The sequence below is a fragment of the Lineus longissimus genome, chromosome 13, assembly GCF_910592395.1.
Source record: "Lineus longissimus chromosome 13, tnLinLong1.2, whole genome shotgun sequence".
NCBI lineage: Eukaryota > Metazoa > Nemertea > Pilidiophora > Heteronemertea > Lineidae > Lineus > Lineus longissimus.
In genome coordinates, this window is record NC_088320.1 from 11226851 (window position 1) to 11238984 (window position 12134).

The following is a 12134-nucleotide window of genomic DNA, read 5'->3' on the forward strand; positions in this document are numbered from 1 at the left end:
CATCATCCTGTTTTTCAGTGTTTTTCTTCTCCCTCCAAATCTACCTCTCCAAAAGTAATGGGTATGAATTCGCTTGAATTTTGAATTTTGAATGAGCATTGTTGGCTAGTATATGTTGAATACGTTTCTAGCTGACTACGCTGTTCATGTTCAAACTCTGGGCACAAATTGATCAGTCAGTGATGAATGGATCAATCATATTGTGCAGAAATGATGCATGTCGACTAATACCAGCGCTTTCAAGGCAGAATATATACATTTTCCGGGTTGAAAGCAATAATTACCATTGTGACTAACCACTGGTGTGACGTGTTTATATCGTCGTGGAGAGCTTCCTCACAATCCCTTCCGTTTCGTATTTCCTTCCATAATTTCATCGGCAAACATGATTATTTGGTTTTTAATGAATTTTGGCAAATCGTTAATGAAAACTAGAAATAAAGTCGGCCCCTGAACCTGAACGCTCCCCTGTGACTCAGGACAAACCTGTGTGTTCACCCTCTACTTTCACTGCCTGGAAACGGTTTGAAAGAATCTCTTCTGTCCACTGGTTCGTAGCCCGGATATACCTATATCCTCTAGCTTTTGTCAGAGCCTCCTGTGTGGCACTCTATCGATTCCTTTCTTGTATTCAAAGTATAGTACATCAAAATCGTATTCTCTATCTGCACTAGCAGACAAATTATCTAAACATTTCACAAAGTTCGTTGTTGTGCCTTTGCCTGCTCTGAAACCTCATTAGTTTTTGGATAAAAGGTTTTTAGATGCTGAAGAGCTCATAACGAGGTCTCGGATGACTGACCCTATGACTTTACATAAAATACATGTTAAGCTCACCGGTCTGTAGTTCTGGGGCTGGTCCTTGTCCCCTTTCTTAAATATGGGGCAGACGTATGCCATTTTCCAATCCTCGGTGATTTTACCGGTATCCTATGACTTTTTGAATAGCATAGAGCACGCCTCGGGAATTTTATACTTAATGGATGGGTTGTTCAAAGCCCCGCTAACTCTTAGCGACTGGCTAGGTACATGATAAACCCCTGCTAACTTTAGGGAGTCGCTTATTGGGTTGTTCAATTTTTTTTTGCTTAGCGGGTCATTATCTCCCTGCTAAATCTGGTCATATTTAGCGGGCCCAGGGGGCACCGATATCTCCTTGCTAAGCCATCGCTAGCATTTGTCGTCTGCTCTATCATCCAAGATGGCTGCGCACAGGATGCTGCTCCTGGACGAGACAATACCACTAATGAATATTCATAGGTTGGAGGGTCGAGGCCTATCAATTAGACGAGTGCATGTTTTTTACTCTCAAGTACATATTTGGAGAGGTATTGAAAAAATATTTGCTGTGGCAAGTCTACAGATATAAAGAAATTATTTGATGAAAAAATTAATTTCGAATTTTGCTAATTGGGTAATAGGGGGCGTGTTTTGAGTTTTTTCTGCCAGTTGGCTGAAAACAGTGGAAATATCAAAGTCTGTCTAATTTGTCGATTATAAAAAAATTTCCGTGGTCAATCACCAATTTCCATCGCACCAGTTACTCGCAAGACTAACCCGTATATCATATCCGAATTTCAGTTTCACTACTTGACGCGTTCTTTGATGCGTCGCGGTCAAACATTGACAATTTAACTGCTAAAAGGCTTAAAAAATCAATTGTGGTCTTGTCTCTATTTACACTACATTTTGGGTCAATATAGTGAAAAATTTGAATGTGCTCAAATCACTCTAATTCATTTAGAATATTGTATTGCTGATGATTTAAGGTCAAAACAAGCTAAAATAATGAGAAAAAAACTTAATTTGACCCAAATAAGAGTCAACCTAACCCCGGTCTAAGTTCGGTTTCATTTTTACAAGTCTTGTTGTGTTGCCATTCATTTTGTAATTTCTTTGAAACTACTTAGGCCTTGATTCTGAAAGTTGTGCCCTAAGCAGCAAAGATATTCCTAAATCACATCCTAAATTTTCAGCTCCATAGCTTGCATATTCTGGCCAGGGCAGGTCTTTGAATTTGGTGCTGTTGGCTGCAAAATCATGACTTTTTGTCGATTTTGTCCTCTTTCGTCGCTTTGGCACAGTTGTACCACTCTTTGAAATGTCTCTCATTTCTCCAAAAATGTCCAGATATGACTTTCCTTTGTTGGAGAGTTGTGGGATGTCATCTACATTAGTTTGAAAAAAATCTCAAAATGTTAACCCCTGAAATGTACCTTCATTGAGACAATACCACTAATGAATATTCATAGGTTGGAGGGTCGAGGCCTATCAATTAGACGAGTGCATGTTTTTTACTCTCAAGTACATATTTGGAGAGGTATTGAAAAAATATTTGCTGTGGCAAGTCTACAGATATAAAGAAATTATTTGATGAAAAAATTAATTTCGAATTTTGCTAATTGGGTAATAGGGGGCGTGTTTTGAGTTTTTTCTGCCAGTTGGCTGAAAACAGTGGAAATATCAAAGTCTGTCTAATTTGTCGATTATAAAAAAATTTCCGTGGTCAATCACCAATTTCCATCGCACCAGTTACTCGCAAGACTAACCCGTATATCATATCCGAATTTCAGTTTCACTACTTGACGCGTTCTTTGATGCGTCGCGGTCAAACATTGACAATTTAACTGCTAAAAGGCTTAAAAAATCAATTGTGGTCTTGTCTCGGACTTTCCAGCTCAAAATCGCAGATTTCAGCGTAATTTCCGCCACAGACCATTGCCGTTGGAGGAATTCAGTGAGATAAAATTGCAGAAAAAGTACAGATTCAATTCTGAAGGCATACATTTCATCTGTGACAAGGTGAGGGATGATTTGATGAGGGACACGGACAGAAATCACAACCTGAATGTGGAAACACATTCAGGTTGGTCGCCCTCAAATTCTTTGCATCCGGATCTTTTCTGGACGATGTTGGTGACATTTTTGGCATAGACAAGGGGACTGTATCGAGAATCATCCATACGGTGGCTGCATCCCTGGTGGAACAAAAAGACAGGTTCATCAGGTGGCCTGATGCAGGGGAGCGAAGACACATCAGGCAAACATTTATGGAGAAACACAGATTTCCAAACGTCATTGGATGTGTGGATGTGACCCACATCAAAATCCAAGCCCCCTATCCACCAAGATAATTTGCTGAGGCCATGGCTCACCTAATGCTGTATGAGGCTGCCCTTTCTGCAGGAAGCATTTCTACTCAATAAATGTACAGGGCATTTGCAATCATGAAGGTGAGTAGCATCCTATAGCTACCCTCCCCCCCCCCCCCCCCTCGAGAAAGAGAGAAAGAGAAGAGTTTTCTCGGCCACTGTCTTTAGACTGGCCTGTTGTAGTGCTATACATGTATTATCATGGATTATCATCATATATGCTGCCGGCAGTGTTTGTTTCTCTGTAGTGTGTGTAAGCGAGCACACAGTACACTATACAGCATCAACTGCATGGCTGTGACTGACTGAGTAAATCTTCAGCCAAAAACACAACACTCACTGATTTCAAATTAATGACATGACCAGGTCAGGGTTTAGTATGTTACCTACCCCTCACCAAACTTAATAAGGGGTGTACCTAATGAATAAACTGATGAATTTCAACTGTAAAAGTGGTACTTCATAAAAAGTTCATAAAGTTGTTTACAGTACAAAATGATGACATCATCAATTTTGCTAGCATGACCTATATTTTATATGGGGTGCCTTTATTGAATTAACTTTAAATATGATATACAGAGTGTCACATAGTAACATGCACCCTGTGGCCTTTTTTCAATTAATGTTAATTGTGCTGGATAAATAACATAATTGAAACTTTTTGCTGCTAATCTGACAATATGTTTTCAATCTATCTTTTCAGAAAAGTTCACCAACATAGTAGCGCGCTGGCCAGGGGCAACCCATGACAGCCATATCTTCAGAGAGAGTGAGATCGTCCAGCACCTAGAGAGGAATTCACGTGAAGGCTATCTGCTGGGGGACAGTGGGTACCCATGTAAACCATATTTGCTGACACCATATCTCAACCCAGGTACCCCAAGTCAGAGGCGGTACAATAGGGCCCAAATCAGGGGCCGAAATATAATCGAACGGATCTTTGGGATTATGAAACGCAGATTCCATGTATTAAAATGGGGGATACGCATGCAGCCAGACCGGGTATGTAACATAATAGTTGCTTGTGGGGTACTTCACAACATTTGTGTAGACAGGCGGCTGCACATACTAGAGGACAGTAGTGATAGTGACAGCAGCAGTAGCAATGACAGTAGTAGTGATGAGGAGGAGGTCTATCAAGGACATCAGAATGGACGAGCCACTGGGGAATATGTGTCAAACACATTCTTTTGAGCAATGGGATATGGATATTATCGCATGAATTGATGGATCAACATTTAATTGTATTTACAATTTGCTTAAAACTCTAGTCAATTAATAAAATATTTATCAACCAATTTTAACTCTTTCAATAATCATTTGTTCAACTGCTCAACAGTTCATTGTTCATTGTTCTGTCCTTCCCACGAATCTTCTCAAGCTCTGCCAACATAAGTAATTTGTTGATTTTCGAGTTCTTAAGCTCCTGTACGAGAAAGGCATGCTGCACCGGGCAATAGCATTTACACCCCATGTCACTGTCAGAGTTTTCGGCATTGCTGGTCTTCTTAGCTGACTTATTTGATTTCTTCGACTTCAGCTTTGACACTCTGCCCTCAATGTACGCTGCCATATCCCTTGCTGACATTTCCCCGGCGTCATCTTCATGATCTTTCGGCTCAGATTGCTGGAAGTCGACATGAAACTTGTCGGTTGTCACAGGGGAGAATTGGGCATTTAATTCGGCGCACTTCCTCTCTAGCTCATCTAATTTGTCGCCTACTTCCCACACGGGAACATAATCTGAAAATAAAAAATAGAGAATTGTGTGAATTTTAAAGCTGATTCATGCAAGAGGCCACTCATTTGATCCCCCCCCCCTCTCCCAGGACATGCCCCCACCAATAACTGAATGTTATCAGGTCCCCTCCCATGATCCGGAGGGGACCTGATACCATCCATTTGCGATTTCTTTTTTTAAAGATTTCTGGCATTTGTTTTTTTTAAGTAGGCATATTCTGAAAAAATGGTGAGATCTTCTTTTATCATTTTTTTTGAAGGCATCCCATATGCATGAAATAAAAGCGGCTCTCGACCAGTTGTAACATGGCTGAGTGTGTGCCCAAAACTGGTGACATAAAAGTGATATTTCTGCTCAAATGGTGTTGGTCATGGATCATGACTTAGTGGATATTCTTAGGCATAGTCAGGTGATCATAGTGATGTTGATACTTGATTGTCATGATTTTATTGTCTGCTGCAACGGCTCACTTTTGGATGCCAGTTGAACAGCCCATGCTTGTGAAAATGGAGGCGGCCATCTGCCATGTCTGCCAGGTTATGGCCCTCTGCCAATGTTAATTGGGTCAAAATAGCAGACGCTTTCTGTCACTGTACTGCACTGTACTGCACTGTACTGCACTGTACTGCACTGTACTGCACTGTACTGCACTGTGCTGCACTGTGCTGCACTGTACTGCACTGTACTGCACTGTACTGCACTGTACTGCACTGTACTGCACTGTACTGCACTGTACTGCACTGTACTGCACTGCACTGCACTGCACTGTACTGCACTGTACTGCACTGTGCTGCACTGTACTGCACTGTACTGCACTGTACTGCACTGTACTGCACTGTACATGCTACATACATCATGTACGTGGCAATGTATTTCAAGTGTTCAATGCATGCATTGGCTAGCCTTTTGCAGGTCAATTTTAATAAAAACCTGAAGAAACTCACCAGATTTGGCTGCTGCAGTGGTTGATGTTGATGCCTGTGGACTTGGACGAGGTGCTGGTAGGACTGTTGCTGATTATGATGATGTGCATGATAATGTGGGGCCAGTCTCACTCCCTCCTCGAATGCCATACCAAGATGGATTGCCTTTGTGGAGGGCACCCACCTTCTCCAAAAGAGGGTCCTCGGTGTCATCTTCCGTAGCTGAGCCACCCCCAGTCTTACTGGCCGCTCTCTTCCTCTTGGATACATACTCTTTTCCACTCGTACACATCTTGTGCCACTTGTCCTTGCACTGGTCCCAGTTTCTGGTGCTAGTCCCAAGTGCAGTGCCAGCAAGGACAATGCCCTCCAACACCTTCTGCGTTTTCGCATTGGTTTCCACATTTGTCTTTTTGTTAAGGAGTATACCGAAGTTTTCCTCAACCATCTCCGCAAGCATAGCTTTTTCATCAGGGCTCCAATTCTCGGATCGGGCCCTTTTTTGTTTTGTTGAGCAGAGTTCAGGGGGGTTGATTTGTTTAAATCGGCCATGTTTGCTTTCATGGGAAGTGAGATTTTGGGGCATTATTGGAGATAGCAAGGACTCAGCCACTGGATAGTTAGCGAGGGGATGAAAATCATTTTGAACAACTCAAAGTTAGCAACCGGATAACTAGCGGCCGGATAGCATTTTTAGCGACCGGCTAGTGCTAGCGACCGGCTAACTTAGCGGGGGCTTTGAACAACCGGACCAATCTCTTTTAGGATCCTAGGGTTCATATCGTCAACCGGGATTTTTGTATTGTTTATTCAAGTTCATAAGTCTTGCTTACTTCCTCTACCTTGAAAACTATATCATTAATTTCCCCCAGGTTGTGCGGTTTGGACATTGGCGTGTTGGACAATTCTTCCTTCGTGAAAACACTAATTGTTCATTATTGTAATTCGATTAAGTTTTAGCACCGGATTTTAGGACGTAGCCTGGTTTTTCTTTTAACATGTACCCAGAATTTCGTTTGGCTCCTCCTAGCGTCGAAGGAGAATTGGCATTCTTGCAGTCTTCTAGCACTTCTAACCTCTCTCCTCGTAAAACAGGCCTGATCTCAGGATGAATTTCATGCGGTATCAAAATCAAAGTTGATTGGTTTAAAAGTTTGTAATGTCCGAAGAAAAAGTGTAATACAAATGATTCGATTATGCGTTTTTGATCTCTTAGGTCCAGAGGAGATTAACCAAAATCTTAACAGGAATGAGGATCTGACGTATACAGTGAAAGGCTAGAGGCACTAGATCTCTTCAGCCTCAGACATAGGAGAGAGGTGATTTGATAAGCTTGTTCCAAATATTACATGAAACGGATTTGGCGAACCATCTGTGTGGCGGCGACGCATCACTCTCCATATAGGATCATGAATTTAAAAAACAGACGCCGTATCTGTACTCTGATATTTCCTTTAATTAATCATGCATTGCGTGAAAGATATTGTAAAACATCAGCAGCTTCAGGGTAGGGTTCATATCATTCAGCGGTTTCACAACGAAGCTAGACTCCCTGACCGGGGCAATCCATTGCGTCATCATAATTTGGTCTGCTTGTGGACTGCCACAAAAAGCGGGAATTCGTGCAACTGGACATTGCTTTAACGAAACTGTAAGGGCATTTTCTGTCACCGAATCAGAATATTCGACGTATACCGCTCTGGCATTAATAGCGTAGCTGATATTTATACACTTCTTTCCCATACTGCATATCTCCCATGGTTTAGATGGTACACGCACGCACAGCGCTGTATCGTTGGTTGACCTACAATGTACCTGTGAATAAACATCAAACAACACGATTAAATGCAAACATCTTTGTACTATAAAATCTCAGGTTACATCAGCTAACTTGGAATAAGACTACTTTAAACTTTATTTGTGCTAATTGGCGAAAATTGATCACAAAATGTTATTCCGACTACGGCGCTCCTTACAGCCAGTTGATAAACTATCAGCACCTCATTCACTCGCCAATTCGTTGTGGTCGTCGGTACAAAACTTCCAGGAAGCTCAGCACTTGTCGCAGTGGTTAGGTGAGGAACAAGGCCGGTGTAGAAGTTTAAAATGTCCTAGGATAGAATGCCCGGGAAACAATGGATTATATTATGCGCTTCGATCTCTGAGCTATTGACGGTCAGGGTCTCTATAGAACAATATTGCAGAATACAATAGGGCCGGACACTTTTTCCAGGGGGGGCATTTGTTACTGTTACACCGGCCAACAGCGTCCGCAGTGTACCAAATTCCTGCATGAGTCATTACTATGGAATTCTACTGTTCATGTTCAAACTCTGGGCACAAGTTGATCAGTGAGTGATGAATGGATCGATCACATTGAGCAGAAATGATGCATGTCGACTAACACTGCGCTTTTGAGGCAGAATATATACAATGAAATAGCTTGATTGATTCCCGATCAACCCAAAGTGTATCGGCACTTCCTGTTGCCATAATATTGTGAGAGAACAGGTCAAGTCCTATTTACACTGTGTACAAATATTCCATGTCTCGTGAATGAACGTAGTTAGCTAGAAATGCATTCAACGTATACGAAGGCCCAGAATGCTCATTCAAAATTCAAAATTTGAAACTCCCACCAAATTTATCTAGTCTCTACAATATATGACCACGGCGTGCATTAGCTGCGTATTGTGTACATAATTCAGGGGCGGTGGTGTCAGCGGAAAGATAGTCCCTCGAATCATAGGGACCTTCCCAAATACCTGTGAGGAATTCTAGTCCTAAATCCATGCCAGTTATTCCAGATTACAAATCCTGGCTTCTCAAATCCGGGCCCTGTCACCGTGAGTGTATACCTATCCTTACAATTTGAAAGATGTCAAGTGAGTAGGAGTAACAGGTTGAAGTTGAAGACGAGTGTCATTAGAATTTTGCAGATATTGCAGTGACGAAGCAGAATTTCCAAGCATTCACGAGAGCTTTGTGCTAAACAACCCGACGCACATCCAGAATAAGCCCTGCCGGGCATGGCTACAAATACTAAACCTTGCCCGAACCAACACCCATTTCAGTCGTTGGACTCCAAGCGTAGTGCGGTAGCATCTTTTCAAAAGGTAAGTGTATTCTGCCAAAAATTCTCTCATTGCCATCAGCAGAGGGTAACAACGTAGGAAGGAGGTTCTCCCTGACCAAGGTGTCACCATAAAGCTATTTTTCCATACTGGTCCTTTTTTTATTTTTCATTCGACATGTTATTTTGTACGTCAAAAAGAGGTGGTTTTGTCCTTTTTTTCATCTTATCCATGCTCTATGCTTTATACCACGCTCTACGATGCATGAAAAGCCAATCACCAGGGCAAGGAGAGAAGGCATGACTGCTTTGGAGAATGGTTGAGGTATGATGGCTGGTTTGACAAAACATTAGAGAGCAGTTAGAAACACGAGCCATCATTTGGGAGGACTATAGAACTGCATGTTCGCGCATTCGAAGTTCTTCAGCTTCTCGTAATTCATCATGTGACTTTATATTGGTTGATCAGGCGTAAACACACCACAGACTGCTACAGATCCCCTGTTTATTGTGGCGATGAAAGCAAACTGGTTTAGTATACGTGTGAATTTCAACGTATTGAGATTTTGGATTTGTTTTAGAGCAGTACAGTGTGGCGTAAATTGAAAAAGCATTGCATGCGTTGTCGTTTTCTGTCCGTTCGGTTTGTTTAAGGGGGCGCAAAAAGACGATGCCAAGAGTCATTTGCATTCATTGAGGTTTCCACTACATGAAATTACGATTGCGGCAACGCACGCAATTCATACGGCTTTGTTATTTTACGCTCCACTGCTCGCCCAAACACCCAGACAAACGATTCAAGCAAATTCGCGTTCGGCGACAATATATATTTCTAACTCCTACACCTTTATATGGTAGGTTACCACTGAATGAAATTGCGAGAACGCACGTGCCCGCCTTTGCTCTATCATGCTTCAGTTCACCGACACCGAACCAGCAAAAGCTTTTGCTTTGCGCCATTGGAAGTGGATAAATGCGATTCCGACATCGCAAGTGGCAGTGCACCATATACAGTGCAGAAATAGTTATTGTATTGGAATTTTTCGCAACATCGCGCATGTTGGCATTCTTTCAGTTAAAACCCACATCATCCCTGGACTTCGACAGATACATGAAAATAAAAACTCCTTTGCTCTATTATGCTTCACTTCACCCAAACCGAACCAGCACTTCAGATTATATTGGATGGAGAAATAATGGAAATTGCAAAGTGATGCACGCGGCATAGAAGTTAAGATAAAACCTTTCAGTTAATGCATGAATGTTCATTGGAAAATTGTATATAAATTGTATAAAAAATGTATTTTAGGGAGGTCTTCTATAAATCGAGTATTTTAAATTGAAAGAATAGTCGAAATATGATTATGGAAGTTTTTTAAGTAACTTACCTTGAAATGACAAGATCGGTAAATTGAAATAAGATTGGAAATTGGTAGTCTTCGTTGTGATCTTGTCGGCTGAAAGTTCCCTTGGTATCTGCATGCTCTCGGGAGAACTGGTTTTATAACACGAATATCAGGTAGCAGGGCGGCAGAAGATTTATGACGGTTCCTTCCATTGACAGGTTGACTGAGCTAGTACAATTTAAAAACCAGAGTCAGGCTACTAGACAGGACTCCTTTCGTGAGCATGTCAGCCCTGGCTTATTTTTTGAGGAACTTTCGTGTTTTGTAGCTCACCAACGGTAATTAGCGGTGAGATATGAGGTGGGCAAGTTTCGCAGCGGTTTTGCTGGAAAGTTATTGGTCTATTGGAACGAATCGGCTGTGGATACTACGCTGCCTTGATGCAGAAATTTAATTCCGGGATTTATTGAAATGGTTCTCTCTCTGGTCATTCAACGACATTCCTAAGTAAATTATAAATATATGTAACAATAAACAGATGGAGGTCCTGCAAATCTGGGAACGTTTGGCCAAAAAAATCCATGACGATTCGGTAAATACCTCTTAAAAGGTACATTCTACAAAATTAGCATACGTCGGTGTTGCCCGTGGACCAGCCAACTGATTACTTACCTGCTGGTTGACTTTTCCTCTTTAGCATTGGGACAATGTTTTTCATCCAGCTGTGGGGATGAACTGGTTCCCTTATAGCTCGCCAGGGTAACTATAGTTAACCTGGTGGATTTTTCGTGGAATCCGGGCATCCTGCCGCGAGTCTACCAAAACTGAAAACATCATGTGACCGGCTATCATTGGCTGGCCCTTATAGGGCCTATATATAAACCAGATCACTGGGCGCCCATCTGAGAGAGAGAGCGAGACCGAGGAAGAGCCACAGGGTAAAAAGGGGAAATAAGAAATACACCAAGGCCTTTTAAGAAGACCTCCCGAGTCTTGTAACACATTCCAAATAAAGAGCAAGGGTAAGTCCCAAATTTCGTGTTACTATCTTTCGTGGTCGGATGACCTTGCTATTAACGCACATTAGGGGAAGGATTTCTGGAGACAGTCGGTCGAGCATCTGACCTCTGGGAGGCCGTGGACAACCCCCCCCCCCCCCCACCCCACCCCAAACTTGACGGCTTGGGGCGGTTCACGCCCTGTACGTTACATACCCGAGAAGGCTTGGTTGCAAGGTTTTACTTAAGGTGTATAATATGGTCAAATATTGACAGAAACAATGGAATACTATGATATATAACATTTTACTTTAAGGTGTATTCATGGTAAAAATATTAACCGAAACAATACGATTATGCTCAGATCACAAACCTTTTACTTTAAGGTGTATTCATGGTTTAAAATGTTAGTGAAACTATTATGAAGTAGGAAACACCATCTGCTAGTGGTGATAGCACAGGATCTGTTGCGCCTGTAAATGCTGTCGGCAAGGAATTGTAGCCGGTTTCTGTAACGGGTACAATGCAATGAGGAACCTGCACAACAAAACCTGCCGATAGGAGCCCTGCAGGCAAGTGGACCATGGTTGTAATGAGAAAGCCATTTCTCGGGTCAATGATCTTTGAATATTTCATTCCTTGATTACTCTACATGGGGAAATAGCACCAAACATGTTGTGTTTAAGGAATTGAACCCGAGGCGGAGGACCTTGGTTGAGTTACCAATACACTCGAGGGTGGAGCTAAAAATACAGTCCAAACCCGAGCCGATAGGCGAGGGTTTGGACGAAATTTTAGCTCCACCCGAGAGTGTCTTGGTAACTCAACCAAGGTCCGAAGCCGAGGGTTCAATTTCTATTCTAAAATACCTCAAACTTAAAAAGATAGGCCACGAAAATAA